This window comes from Marmota flaviventris, chromosome 15, assembly GCF_047511675.1.
Source record: "Marmota flaviventris isolate mMarFla1 chromosome 15, mMarFla1.hap1, whole genome shotgun sequence".
NCBI lineage: Eukaryota > Metazoa > Chordata > Mammalia > Rodentia > Sciuridae > Marmota > Marmota flaviventris.
Window position 1 is genome coordinate 29,489,070 of NC_092512.1, and position 16,528 is coordinate 29,505,597.

The window sequence follows — 16,528 nt, forward strand, 5'->3', positions numbered from 1 at the left end:
CCTAACAAACTACGAGATAATAAATAGGTGCTATTTTATGCTATTAAAGTCTTAGTAACTCCTTAGAGCAGCAAGAGGAAATTAACACAAGAATGAAATGACTTTATAATTCTCACATGTCTAAACAATTTGAAACTTAAAAGTCTAATTGTCTTTAATATAATAAGTGAAAAGAAGTGGTTTGCTATATTTTTGCCTTCAGCTTTATTTAGAAAAATACATGGCTTGTTAATCCACTCATTCAATAAATATTTACTGAGAGTCTATATACATTAGGGACTGAGGAATGACCTGTGAATTTTGACATACCTTCAGTGTGTCCACCAGGCCACCACAATTCCACCTGACTTACTTCCTATTTACTGGACACTCTCCAGTCTCCTTTGAAGGTTTCCCCCCTTCTTATTAGTCCCTTCAATGATGGGAGCCACAAAGCTCATTTCCACACTCATTTCTATTTCCACAATCTTGCTGATCTCCTCAAGTTTCACATCTTTAAATATAATTAATACATTCAGTACTTCCAAATTTGCATCTCCAACTCAGACCTCCCTCCTGAATTTCTGACTCATATAGCAAATTGCCTTTCCAGTATCTCTGCTTGTATGTTGATCAAAGATTAGAATCTCAAAACTGAATTCTTGATCTTTCTCCCACAAAAACTAGCTTGGCACACAGCTTTCGCTACCTCAGCTGATGACAACTCCAGCCTTTCAGTTCCCCAGCTTCAAAGCTTGAAAGATATCCTTGACATCTCTCTTTCTCTAGTACCTAATATCTTATCTGCAAATTCTCTTGACTCTATATACAAAAATTCTCCCATTTCACCATCTCCATCTGGTCAAGATCAGACTTCTCTCACATTTGGATGCACTAGCCTTGGAGATCTAATAGGTCTCCCTGCTTTGTCCTTGCTACTGTGTGGTCTGTCCTCAACATAGCAGCTGAAATGATCTTTCTGGAACTCAAATAAAAATTATCATTTCTCTATTCAAAACCTTTCAGTTGTATCCCATTTCACTCAGAGAAATAGTCAAAAGCCTCACATGCTCCCACCCGCCCCTGGAAGTTTGGTGAAGTATCCTAACCTCCTCTTCTGCACTGGTCATTCTGGTCCATATGCTGCAGCCACAGTAGTCCTCTTGCTTTGACTTAAACATCAGGCCTGCTGTCACCTTAGCATTGGCTGTTCCCTCTGCCTGAAGTGCTACCTCTAAGTATATACTGGTATAATTCCCTTCTCTCCTTCAAATCTTTGTTTAAATGCCATGGTGTTATGGTATAGAAATTAAGTGTCTGCAAAAGCTCATGGGTGAAATAATGCAAGAACATTCAGAGGTGAAACAATTGGATTATGAGAGCCTTAACCCAGTCAGTGGATTAATCCCTTGGTGGGATTAATTGAGTGGTGAATAAAGACAGGTAGGGTGTGGCTGGAGGAGGTGGGCATTGGGGGTGTGCCTTTGGGGTAAATATTGTGTATTTAAGGAGTGACATCTCTCTCTTTCTGCTTCTTGCTCACCCTGTGAGCTGCTTCTCTCCACCACACTCTTCTGCCATGTTGTTCTCCCTCATTTCAAGCCCCAAGGAATGGAGCCAGCCTTCTATGGGCTGAGACCTCTGGAATCATGAGTCCCCAGATAAACTTTTCCTCCTCTAAAATTGTTCATGTCAGGTCTTTTAGTCACCTCAGCCAAAAAAGGTAACTAAAATACATGGTATGTCTTCACTACCCACCTTATACCATACTGAATTCAGCCTGTTCCCACAAACTCTCCCTACTCCTCATTTATCATTTTTATCATATTTTACAAATTATTTATTTTTTTATGTTATTGTTAACTCTTCATTTCAATCCTTCAGCATCTAAACCTTACAACTGCAAGGTCCTTTATCTATTTTGGCACTATTTAACTCTGACATATCCCAAACAGAGCCCAGCACGTAGTGGGAATTAATAAATATCTGTTGAATAAATAAAACGTAGGTTCAAAAATCAATTGAGTTTGTTAGTAATAAGATTGGAGGAATCTCTGAGTCAAATATAGTGTGTAATGTTTTCTACACTTATTTGATCACAGAACTCATTTGTTATATCAAATTTATTAACATTTCATAAAACTTCCATTTCACAGTTTAAAAATGCTATAGCAAATCATTTTTTTAATTCCCTTCCATCTACAAAGGGTATAATTTCACCAGGAAAAAAAATTGCAATCTTACATTGCTAGCCATGGCCTATCAGTGTGATTTTCTAATTGAATCACTCTGTTTTGAAAGAGGTAAGGCCATCCAGGCAGTAGTTTGAGGATGAACCCTCACTGATCTCATATGCTTCTGTTTTCAATTCATTCTGCTTATGAAACCTGCAGCATTCCCATTAGTTACGAGTTTTCAGACCTGTTAGAGGTACTTTATATACAGAGTTACAAAAAATTGTGCCGTATATGTGAATAATGAGTATAATGCATTCCACTATTGACATGTATCTTAAAAATAAATAAAAAACAGTCTTATCCTTTAAAAAATAAAAAAAAATCTAAGTAGCAAAGGGATCATTAGAGCTTCATTAAGCAGGCCAAATCAATGTGGTCCAATGTGTCCACAGCAGATACAGCACTGTATCATGTATTATACTTCATACTACCGAGGAGCACTTTTTCACTTATTAAATTCTGACATGGTATACCAAAATCCTCTTCTAAACCTCAAATATTCAACAACCTCATCAATTTATAACACGGATTTTATGGTTGTATCTATTGCTGGAGATTTTTTTCTGACTAATTTATAGGACCATAGATTTGAAGAATAAATCTCTAATGTCTGCGGTAATATGAATCCTGATTAGTTAATGTTATCCTTGCCCTATAACATTTCTTAGAGACATGTAATTATTTCTCACATTTGAAAAAACAAAACAAAACAAAGAACTTCTCTTGATGCTGCTTCCTTCTCACTTTTTCTTTGATCCCATCTTCAGCAAAATACATTGAGATGGTTGCAATTTGTTAGATGCATACGTGGTTCTAGTGGAATCTTAACAGGTAGATTATATGGTCATATGGCTTCTTTGTGGTCTATTATATGTTCTCAAGCTTCTGTGTGGAGTCTAGATAGTAAGTGAAAGGGGGATAAAAAGGAGCTTTAACCACTAGAGTCTGACCAGTTCATCTCAAAATATACCATGAAAGTATATTTTCTCTCTGTGCTTTCCTGTATATGATGTATTAGTCAATTTTTCTTTGCTATAACAAAATATCAGGGGCAGGAGCTGGGGCGGTGGCTCAGTGGTACCGCATTTTTTGCCTAGCACTTGTGAGGGACTAGGTTCAATCTTCAGTACCACATAAAAATAAAGAAATAAAAGTATTATGTCCATCTACAACTAAAACATATTCAAAAACAAATATCAGGAATGGAGTACTAAACAAAAACAAAAAGAAGTTGTTTATTTTTTTGTTGTTGTTGTTTTTGGCTCATGGTTTGGGGGACTGAATGTCCAAACAGCATGATGTAGCCTCTGGTAAGGTCCCTGTGACGGAGAGCCAGAGAAAGAGACCACATCTCCAAACAGGAAGTCAAAGAGGAAGAAGGTGGGGCCAGGTTCTAGTCTTTGTAGTAATCCTCTCCAGAGAACTAAAGGAGAAATTCCTTAGTCCCTATGAAGGGTACATCCAAAGTGACCTAAGCATCTACCATTGGGCTCCATCAACTTCCAGTTCCAACACTCTGGGGATCACACTCCCAACACAAGAAACTTTGTGGGAAAAAGCAAGAACCAAACCATAGCAATGCCTGATGAGGAGCTTGAGTCTACATATAAATGATCAATTTTAACTTGTTCTGCTTTTTCCTAAAACACTAATACATTCGTTTTTAAAGAAAATGTATTAATTTTCATGAATACAATAATATCTTTGTTTCTAGAAAGAAAGGAAAGAATATAATGGCCTCTTAATTTTGTTTATGAGGTTTCATATGTTTTTTAGTCACCATCTTATCATTACTGGCTTCATCTCACAGACTTAAAAATGAGTGTGGATACAAAATCTAACTTAATTTCATAACATTTATATCATATCTGTAGTGTTCTGTGCCCTGGGAGGTTCTGAGTATACCGAAGCACATTCAGAAGAATCACTGTTTACACACAAGCTAAGAATTCAGTCATGAAGACAAGATTATAAGCCAACAACTGGAATAAAACATGTGTTTTGGGAACATATGAGGGAATAATATGGAGTGGGAAAAAGGAAGAAAGAGTAGAGAATATTTCTGAACAAACAGGATCTGTTTGAACTCTGCCCAAAGCCTAAGTGGAGGTTTTGGCAGAAAACACTGGTAGAAAGAATGGAATCTTCACTGAAAGCAATCATCAAGCAAACCAGGGAGACTTTCAAAGCCCATACGTGGCACATTAGGAAAATGGCAAGTGGTACTGTGAAGCTGAAACTCAGGACCAGGCTTCATCGTAGTGAAGAGAATTAATTAATTCAGTGCAAATGTAAGTTCACAGAGAAAGTTCTACTATGCCCAAAGTAGGAAAGTACTTCCTTCCTTTGCTTTAGAAAATAGTACATACATAATTACTTTAAACATTGGATTTAATAATTCCTTAGGAGAAATGTTTTTCAACTATGTATTTTTTTCTTTGTATGTGAAGAATAAATTTCACATGCATCTCCCCCTTTAATGTGTTTCAATAAGCTGAAAATAAACTTAGGGCAGCTCTGGGTTATCCAGAACATTGATGTTAATTGTAACTCTCTTCTATTTGGATTTGTGTCTGTAAAATCCATTTATAGCTTACTGCCTCAGCAGTCTTTGTGCAGGAAGAATTAATTTCTTTGAAAGGTTAGGGTTCAGAAGATTCAAAATGATTACTGCCTCACCTATTTTAGGGTATTCACACACACACACACACACACACACACACACACACACTTATACATACACCAAAAACCCATTTCATAAATTACAAGATTTACAAACTTTGTCAGTCACTGAAGGTTACTGTGGTATGTGAGATCATTTGAATTTTCTCACCAAGGACATTAAGAGCATTTTGTGAAGTCATTCAAATTATTGATAACCCAGAATGACTCTGAATTAATGTTCTGCTTCAAAATTCAACAAATGCAATATAATGTCACATGGCAGTGAATCTGCGATGTAAATCACCCTTTAATCAGTTTTGCTAAAAACAGAATCCAAGGGAAGAAACACCAGCTATTTATTTCATCGGCTTCTCAGGATTCTCACTCGTATGGAGCGCCCTCTAATGGTCTAATGGCCTTACTGCACCAATGAGTCAACAACCGGAAAGGAAGCTTCTGTTCTCTGCAGGTAGCAAACACTTTACTTGCTTTTCTGCCATCTTCAGAACATCAAGAGCTAGACACGTCCTGTTACTCTCCTCGTTTAGAAGATCAGAATACTGAGGAGTAGACAAATGGCCTGATTTCACCCAGCTGGAACATAGTGACATGAAGATTTAGACCTAGGGCTCCACAACTCTTAACCCTCATTCCAGTGTGACCTGAGCCATGACATCACTATGATGAATGATTTCAGCATGGATGAACCAATAACATAAGCATCAGGAATAAATAAAGCATATATTTCGTATGTAAAAATACAGCCTAATAGAGGCAGAGGTTTCTGGGAGATATGTAAATTACCGTCACAGTTTTTATGTGCCAACTGCTGTCTAGGCATTTTAATTCACATTCTCTCTTTAGTCCTCAAAATAGCCCACAAGGTGTGCATTGTGACCTTATTATTGAAATAGAAACCTAAAGGTAGAAAGTGAATGAATGTGTCCAAAGTTATGAGGCCAAAATTGAAAATCTTGAGATTTAATCCCAAATCCCACTGATTCCTAGGCCTATGCTCTTTCTGCCATAAATCGAGTGAACTGTTAATGGTAATGCTTTGTTCAGTATTCATTCTTCCCACTACTGTCCTCAAGTTGTTCACCATATTAAAGCATTTTAGAGCAACATGAAGGTCACTGTATAATATGGAAAACCCAAGAATATTTATAGGCAATATAATGCCCCCCCCTGCCAAACTAGCCACCTCCAAATCCCCAGAACCTGTAAATATGATATCTTAAAAGGCAAAAGAGACTTTGAAAATGCAATTAAGTTAAGGATGTTGAAAGGGGGAGAGTGTTACGGATCAGATGGGACCAGTATAATCACAAAGGTACCCTATAACTCATTTGATCATAGACCTAAATGTAAGATCTAAAACTATATAATATCTAGATTCATATATAGTAGAAGACATTGTTGAACTTGAGTTATACAAAAATTTCTTAGATTCAACACCAAAACCATGATCCATAAAACAACAAATTTTTGCATACTATACTTCAAAGAATTCCAAGATGATTTTGCTGAGGGAAAGATACGAGACAAAGAGGAGCTATACAATCTGTTTCCATTTGTCTAAAATTCTAGGAAGTATAAACTAATGGAAGGTAATAGAAAACAGACCATGGTTTCCTGGGGATCAGGAAGGAGATGAGGAAGGACAGGGACTTGAATATCCTATTTATATACTAAGTTTGGTGGTGAACAAGACCGATTCGCCTTCATGGAAAGTCCTAGTTTTCATGGAATTTATATTCTGTGGGGAGAAAGCCATTAAAAAACAGACAAATAGCCCCTCCCCCTGCGCCGGCATAGTAGAGGGAACTGGGACCAAAGACAGAGCAGGCCCAGCAGCCTGCTGAGGGGCAGAGCCGCCCCCCACCCCCCTCGCCTGCCAGGTAGGGGAAGGGTGACCACCGACAGAAAAGGCCCAGTGGCCCGCGTCGGGACAGAGCTTCCAATCACTCCTGCAAGGTAGGCGGGCCTGCGACCCACTGGCAGAAGAGGAGCAGTCGCCTGCTGAGAGGCTGAGCCGCCCCCTCCCCCTGCGCCAGCATAGTAGAGGGAACTGGGACCAAAGACAGAGCAGGCCCAGCGGCCTGCTGAGGGGCAGAGCCGCCCCCCACCCCCCTCGCCTGCCAGGTAGGGGAAGGGTGACCACCGACAGAAAAGGCCCAGTGGCCCAGGGCGGGACAGAGCTTCCAATCACTCCTGCAAGGTAGGCGGGCCTGCGACCCACCGGCAGAAGAGGAGCAGTCGCCTGCTGAGAGGCTGAGCCGCCCCCTCCCCCTGCGCCGACATAGTAGAGGGAACTGGGACCGAAGACAGAGCAGGCCCAGCGGCCTGCTGAGGGGCAGAGCCGCCCCCCACCCCCCTCGCCTGCCAGGTAGGGGAAGGGTGACCACCGACAGAAAAGGCCCAGTGGCCCGCGGCGGGACAGAGCTTCCAATCACTCCTGCAAGGTAGGGGGGCCTGCGACCCACCGGCAGAAGAGGAGCAGCGGCCTGCTGGGAGGCAGAGCCGCCCCCTCCCCCCCGCGCCTGCAAGGTAGTCGGAACTGAGACCACCATCAGAACAGGTCAGACCTGCAACCGAGAGACAGAACAGGCCCAGTGGCCTGAGGAAGGGTAGAGCCGCCCCCCCCCCACACGCCTGCAAAGTAGGCGGACCTGCGACCCACTGGCAGTACAGCCCCAGAGGCCTGCAGAGGGGCAGTGCCGCTGCCTGCGCCTGCAAAGTAGGCAGAACTGCGACCACCGACAGAACAAGCCTAGCGGCCTGCAGAGGGACAGAGCCGCCGCCCGCGCCTGCAAGGACGGCGGACCTGCTACCGACTGGCAGAGCAGGCCCAGCGGCCTGCCGGCGTGGTAGGCACATTGCCCCAATTGGAGGAGGGGCAGAGCCGCCGCCCGTGCCTGCGAGGGAGACTTTGCAACTATACAAGACCAATATAAATATATAGGGGGAAAATTCAATAGCACAACAGTTTCACCAAGAAGAAAGGAACGCGAACAGTATGAAGAGACAAGGAAAGAAAGGACCACAAGCATTGCAGGTCAACTCAACTTTAGAAGAGGTAATAGCTGCAGCTGATGGAATGTCAGATAAAGAATTCAGGATATACATGCTTCAGATGATCTGGAGTCTCAAGGAAGACATCAGACAGCAAAATCAGACAATGAAAGATCACTTCAACAATGAATTACATAAACAAATCCAAGAAGCAAAAGATCAACTATACAGGGAAATAGAGGTTATAAAAAACAAACAAACAGAAATCCTAGAAATGCAGGAAGCAATAAGCCAACTTAAAAACTCAATTGAGAATACTACCAGCAGAGTAGAACACTTAGAAGACAGAACATCAGACAATGAAGATAAAGTATATCAACTTGAAAAGAACATAGACAGCTCAGCAAGACTGTTAAGAAACCATGAGCAGAACATCCAAGAAATATGGGATAACATCAAGAGACCAAATTTAAGAGTCATTGGGATACAGGAAGGAACAGAGTTTCAAACCAAAGGAATGAGCAATCTATTCAATGAAATAATTCGAGAAAACTTCCCAGATTTGAAGAATGAGACAGAACCCCAAATCCTAGAAGCCTACAGGACGCCGAATGTGCAAAATCATAAGAGACCCACACCTAGACACATTATAATGAAGATGCCCAACATACAGAACAAGGAGAGAATTTTAAAAGCTACAAGAGAAAGGAAGCAGATCACATTTAGGGGTAAGCCAATCAGGATAACAGCTGATCTTTCAACACAGACTCTGAAAGCTAGAAGATCCTGGAATAACATATTTCAAACACTGAAAGAAAATGGGTTCCAACCAAGAATTGTGTTTCCAGCGAAATTAAGCTTCAGGATGGAAGATGAAATTAAAACCTTCCACGATAAACAAAAGTTAAAAGAATTTGCAGCTAGAAAACCATCTCTTCAAAACATCCTTGGCAAAACATTACAGGAAGAGGAAATGGAAAATAACAATGAAAACCAACAGTGGGAGGTAGGACACTAAAGGGGGGAAAATAATCAAAGTGGAAAACAAACCATGTTTAGTAACATAAATAAACAAATATGGCTGGAAGAACAACCCATATCTCAATAATAACCCTAAATGTTAATGGCTTAAACTCACCAATTAAGAGACACAGGCTAGTAGAATGGATCACAAAACAAGACCCAACAATATGCTGCCTACAGGAGACGCATTTGATAGGAAAAGACATACATAGGCTGAAGGTGAAAGGTTGGGAAAAATCATATCACTCATATGGACTTCGGAAACAAGCAGGAGTATCCATACTCATATCAAATAAAATAGATTTTAAGCCAAAGTTAATCAAAAGGGATAAAGAGGGACACTACATACTGCTCAAGGGAACCATACACCAACAAGACATAACAATCATAAATATATATGCCCCAAACAATGGTGCAGCTATGTTCATCAAACAAACTCTTCTCAAGTTCAAGAGTCTAATAGACCACCATACAATAATCATGGGAGACTTCAACACACCTCTCTCACCACTGGACAGATCTTCCAAACAAAAGTTGAATAAGGAAACTATAGAACTCAATAACACAATTAATAACCTAGATTTAATTGACATATATAGAATATACCACCCAACATCAAACAGTTACACTTTTTTCTCAGCAGCACATGGATCCTTCTCAAAAATAGATCATATATTATGTCACAGGGAAACTCTTAGACAATACAAAGGAGTAGAGATAATACCATGCATCCTATCTGATCATAATGGAATGGAACTGAAAATCAACGATAAAAGAAGGAAGGAAAAAGAATATATCACTTGGAGAATGAACAATAAGTTACTGAATGATCAATGGGTTATAGAAGACATCAAGGAGGAAATTAAAAAATTCTTAGAGATTAATGAAAACACAGACACAACATATCGGAATCTATGGGACACATTGAAAGCAGTTCTAAGAGGAAAATTCATTGCTTGGAGTTCATTCCTTAAAAAAAGAAAAAACCAACAAATAAATGATCTCATACTTCATCTCAAAATCCTAGAAAAAGAAGAGCAAAACAACAGCAAAAGAAGTAGAAGGCAAGAAATAATTAAAATCAGAGCTGAAATCAATGAAATCGAAACAAAAGAAACAATTGAAAAAATTGACAAAACTAAAAGTTGGTTCTTTGAAAAAATAAACAAAATCGACAGACCCTTAGCCATGCTAGCGAAGAGAAGAAGAGAGAGAACTCAAATCACTAACATACGGGATGAAAGAGGCAATATCACAACAGACACTTCAGAAATACAGAAGATAATCAAAAATTATTTTGAATCCTTATACTCCAATAAATTAGAAGATAGTGAAGGCATAGATAAATTTCTTAAGTCATATGATCTGCCCAGATTGAGTCAGGAGGATATAGACAACCTAAACAGACCAATATCAATTGAGGAAATAGAAGAAACCATCAAAAGACTACCAACTAAGAAAAGCCCAGGACCGGATGGGTATACAGCAGAGTTTTACAAAACCTTTAAAGAGGAACTAATACCAATACTTTTCAAGCTACTTCGGGAAATAGAAAAAGAGGGAGAACTTCCAAATTCATTCTACGAGGCCAACATCACCCTGATACCTAAACCAGACAAAGACACTTCAAAGAAAGAAAACTACAGACCAATATCTCTAATGAACCTAGATGCAAAAATCCTCAATAAAATTCTGGCCACTCGGATACAAAGGCACATCAAAAAAATTGTGCACCATGATCAAGTAGGATTCATCCCTGGGATGCAAGGCTGGTTCAATATAAGGAAATCAATAAATGTTATTCACCACATCAATAGACTTAAAAATAAGAACCATATGATCATCTCGATAGATGCGGAAAAAGCATTCGACAAAGTACAGCATCCCTTTATGTTCAAAACTCTAGAAAAACTAGGGATAACAGGAACATACCTCAATATTGTAAAAGCAATCTATGCTAAGCCTCAGGCTAGCATCATTCTGAATGGAGAAAAATTGAAGGCATTCCCTCTAAAATCTGGAACAAGACAGGGATGCCCTCTCTCACCACTTCTGTTCAACATAGTTCTCGAAACACTGGCCAGAGCAATTAGACAGACGAAAGAAATTAAAGGCATCAAAATAGGAAAAGAAGAACTTAAATTATCACTATTTGCAGATGACATGATTCTATACCTAGCAGACCCAAAAGGGTCTACAAAGAAACTATTAGAGCTAATAAATGAATTCAGCAAAGTGGCAGGATATAAAATAAACACGCATAAATCAAAGGCATTCCTGTATATCAGCGACAAATCCTCTGAAATGGAAATGAGGACAACCACTCCATTCACAATATCTTCAAAAAAAATAAAATACTTGGGAATCAACCTAACAAAAGAGGTGAAAGACTTATACAATGAAAACTACAGAACCCTAAAGAGAGAAATAGAAGAAGATCTTAGAAGATGGAAAAATATACCCTGTTCATGGATAGGCAGAACTAACATCATCAAAATGGCGATATTACCAAAAGTTCTCTATAGGTTTAATGCAATGCCAATCAAAATCCCAACGGCATTTCTTGTAGAAATAGAGAAAGCAATCATGAAATTCATATGGAAAAATAAAAGACCCAGAATAGCAAAAACAATGCTAAGCAGGAAGTGTGAATCAGGCGGTATAGCGATACCAGACTTCAAACTATATTACAGAGCAATAGTAACAAAAACAGCATGGTACTGGTACCAAAACAGGCGGGTGGACCAATGGTACAGAATAGAGGACACAGAAACCAATCCACAAAACTACAACTATCTTATATTTGATAAAGGGTCTAAAAGCATGCATTGGAGGAAGGATAGCATCTTCAACAAATGGTGCTGGGAAAACTGGAAATCCATATGCAACAAAATGAAACTGAATCCCTTTCTCTCGCCATGCACAAAAGTGAATTCAAAATGGATCAAGGAGCTTGATATCAAATCAGAGACGCGCCGTCTGATAGAAGAAAAAGTTGGCTACGATCTACAGTCGGTGGGGTCGGGCTCCAAATTCCTCAATAGGACACCCATAGCACAAAAGTTAATAACTAGAATCAACAAATGGGACTTACTCAAACTAAAAAGTTTTTTCTCAGCAAAAGATACAATAAGAGAGGTAAATAGAGAGCCTACATCCTGGGAACAAATCTTTACTCCTCACACTTCAGATAGAGCCCTAATATCCAGAGTATACAAAGAGCTCAAAAAATTAGACAATAAGAGAACAAACAACCCAATCAACAAATGGGCCAAGGACCTGAACAGACACTTCTCAGAGGAGGACATACAGTCAATCAACAAGTACATGAAAAAATGCTCACCATCTCTAGCAGTCAGAGAAATGCAAATCAAAACCACCCTAAGATACCATCTCACTCCAGTTAGATTGGCAGCCATTATGAAGTCAAACAACAACAAGTGCTGGCGAGGATGTGGGGAAAAGGGTACACTTGTACATTGCTGGTGGGACTGCAAATTGGTGCAGCCAATTTGGAAAGCAGTATGGAGATTTCTTGGAAAGCTGGGAATGGAGCCACCATTTGACCCAGCTATTCCCCTTCTCGGTCTATTCCCTAAAGACCTAAAAAGAGCATGCTACAGGGACACTGCTACATCGATGTTCATAGCAGCACAATTCACAATAGCTAGACTGTGGAACCAACCTAGATGCCCTTCAATGGATGAATGGATAAAAAAAATGTGGCATTTATACACAATGGAGTATTACTCTGCATTAAAAAATGACAAAATCATAGAATTTACAGGGAAATGGATGGCATTAGAGCAGATTATGCTAAGTGAAGCTAGCCAATCCCTAAAAAACAAATGTCAAATGTCTTCTTTGATATAAGGAGAGTAGCTAAGAACAGAGTAGGGTCGAAGAGCATGAGAAGAAGATTAACATTAAACAGGGATGAGAGGTGGGAGGGAAAGGGAGAGAGAAGGGAAAATGCATGGAAATGGAAGGAGACCCTCAGAGGTATACAAAAGTACATACAAGAGGAAGTGAGGGGAAGGGGAAAAATAATACAAGGGGGACAAACGAATGTCAGTAAAGGGGGCAGAGAGAGAAGAGGGGAGGGGAGGGGAGGGGAGGGGAGGGGGGATAGTAGAGGATAGGAAAGACAGCAGAATACAACAGACACTAGTATGGCAATATGTAAATCAATGGATGTGTAACTGACGTGATTCTGCAATCTGTATATGGGGTAAAAATGGGAGCTCATAACCCACTTGAATCAAATTGTGAAATATGATATATCAAGAACTATGTAATGTTTTGAACAGCCAACAATAAAAAATTAAAAAAAAAAAAAAAAAAAAAAAAAACAGACAAATAGGCAAAACAATTTCAAAACATTATTGTGCTATGAAATGATAAGAAAATGAAACAGTTTGCTGTCCTGAAGTAACAGGTGTAGGAGGGGATTTTAATCAAAATCCCAAACAAGTGGATTCCCAAGGTAGAACATTCCAGATAAAATGAACAGCAAAGACATAGTCCCTATGACTAGAAAGTATTTAGAAAGATGAAACAGTATCATCAGAGCAAAGGAAGGAAGAGAAAAGAGGCTGTTGTAATCACTAAGTTTTAGTATAATGTGCAAGTGTGTCCCAGCTGAGATTTGGGGAAATTCTAGTGAGGCCGACTTCCTATATTGATAGAGAGTATGAGGTGAGATTTGGGGAACATGATCATTTCATTAGTAACGCAATGACTGAATTTCTTGGATATAGAGACTGGGGACTCTGGATTATTCAATACTGTATCTCCAGCACTTCACTCATAATAGGCTTTCAATTACTACTGATTAAAAGAGCACATTTGAAAATCATCTCTGAAATAGATATTTTAATTTTATACCTTAATTTAAGGGCTCTATTTTTCAAGAATGTTATACTGGGTTTCTTCTTGGTGACAAACCTGTGCTGAGCACTAAAGACATAAAAATATGTCTGTCCTACTTTCTGGGATCTTAGAGAGTTTACTTAGTTTATTAGAGCTTACATGATAATTGTAGCTTCAAAAGATTTGTGCAATGACTAGAGATACCATTAGAACAATTATTCATGAAATTTAAAAAGTCATTCTAATGTAAGAAAGGCACTGAAGTGACTTACAGAATGGGAGGTGGGGGATCCCAATAGGTTTAATGCCCATGTCTCCTCTATTCCAGGGTTGAATTGGGCCACTATCTAACCATTTCCTACAGTATGGCCCACTCAACAGTTCTCACTGTTATACTCATGAATCAGTGCTCACTTCCAGCTGTAGATGGTCTGACAGCTGTCTGAAAAGCTGGGTGTTTAATGCAAGTCACTGCAGAATGTGATGACTTTATTTTAAAATAGATTTGGACATCTTTAAATGCTTTTTACAAAATTTGGATGCAGCTGGTCTGACCAACCTTGTGGAGTCATTTTGAAATTTAACTTTTATCTATTTATGTCAGAAATTCAAGAACAAAATTATTTTTGTTGAAAATTAACTCAGGTTCTGAAAAGGTTGCTTGTATAAAGAATATCTTAAGATGATGAAATAAATAGCTTGAAAAGAAAGAAAAATGGAGACTTCAACCTATAAAGACTTGTACATATGATATTTTCTATTTAAAATATGCATTTAAATATTCTAGTCAATAAAAGATTATACCACATCTAAAAAACTTAAACATTTTTACAGATCTGAGGCAAAAGGATATAAACTGTCTAGAGGAAAATTTTACAAAATGGATCAAAATATAGATGCCATTCACTCTACAAATTCTACTGTTAGAGCAGTGTCCTAAAAACTTCTCAAATTTGTCCATCAGAAAAAATTTTGATGTAAATAAATGTGATTTCCCCACAAACCCATATACCCCTACAGTGTCCTCACTCTCAAAGAAGCTGATGCCTTGAAATTTCTTGGAAATTCTAGTTTTCTATTTAAAATGTATGTACATTTTGCATTCTATTCAGTTACTGTGTTAATCAGCTTTCTATCACTATAACATATACTTGAGAAATCCAGCTTAGAAAGAGAAAAGGTTTATTTTGGCTCACAGTTTTAGAGGTTCCAGTCCATGATCTATCGACCCCATTCTTTTGAGCCTGAGAAACTACATCGTGCCAGAAGCACATGGCAGAGCAAAACTGCTCAGCTCATGCCTGGGACTTACAGAAAAAGAGAGAGAGATGGGGCTCCTGCAATTGCCTGCAAGGGAACACCCCCAATGACCTCTAGACCTCCCACTAGGCCCACCTACAGGCTCTACCACCTCCCAGGAGTAGACCTTTGCGGGGCACTTAGGATCCAAATTATAGCAATTACTAAACCATATAGTAAACAAATACAAAGTTATTTTGTGACTTCTGTGAAACAAGGACACCTGGGAAAATGTAGCCTCATTGATTCAGAGGGGTGCCAACAAGGATGGCAATGGTGGTATTTTTTAAAAGAGATCAGCCAAAACAGAAATTTGGTCGAATAAATGATCATATTTTTAAACACTACCTTATTTCTTTTTTATTAATTTTTAAATTTATATGTGACAGTGGGATGTATTACAATTCTTATTACACATATAGAGCACAATTTTTCATATCTCTGATTGTATACAAAGTATATTCACACCAATTTGTGTCTTCATACATGTACTTTGGATAATAATGTCCATCACATTCCACCATCATTTCTAACCAAAACTTTTGTGAGAATGTATATTAACAAAAATAATTTTTTTGAAATAATTAAAATATTAACTAAAAAATAGGTAGATGACATGGTATCTAAATCAAAAATATGCTAAGTGAAATAAGCCAGGCATACCAACACAAATGAAGCATGATTTCACTTTTTTATGTGATCTTAAAGCTCAGAAATATAGAGTAGAATGGTGGTGACCAGAAGCCAGGATGGTGGGTAGATGGGAAAAGAGGAGATATGGTCAAAAGGCACAAAGTTTCAGTTAGACATGAGGATAGGTTCTGGTGATCTATAGCACATTATGGTATGACTTTAGTCAGCAATAATGTATATTTCAACATACCTAAGACAGTGAGTGGACTTTAAATCCTCTCACCACAATGAAAAGTATTTAAGGTAATGGATACTTTAGCCTAATTTGAACATTTCAGAATGTATACATTTATTAAAATATCACGTCATACTCCATAAATATAAGCAATTGTTATCTGTCAATTTAAAAAGAGATAAAGTTTTAAAACTAAAACAATGAAAAAGAAATGGTTCCATTTTAAATGGATAGATGATAGATAGATAGATAGATAGATAGATATCTTCGTCAGAATGTCAATAGGAACAATGTCAAGGGAATCAAAATAGAAGTGTTGCAAAGTAATGAACCATACTATGTGTGAGGACGAACTTACATTGAGCAAACTAAGAACTGCTTATCCATAATCTATTTTCAAAATGTTCATTGATGATTTGTGTATTTTTTTTTATTTGGGGGATAACACTACATATATGACTGCAAGGATACAAGTGTATATGTATATATAGATATAAGTGTATAAATGAATATGTAGATGTACATATATATGTATATATTGTGTATGTAAGTGTATATAGGGAGATATGTG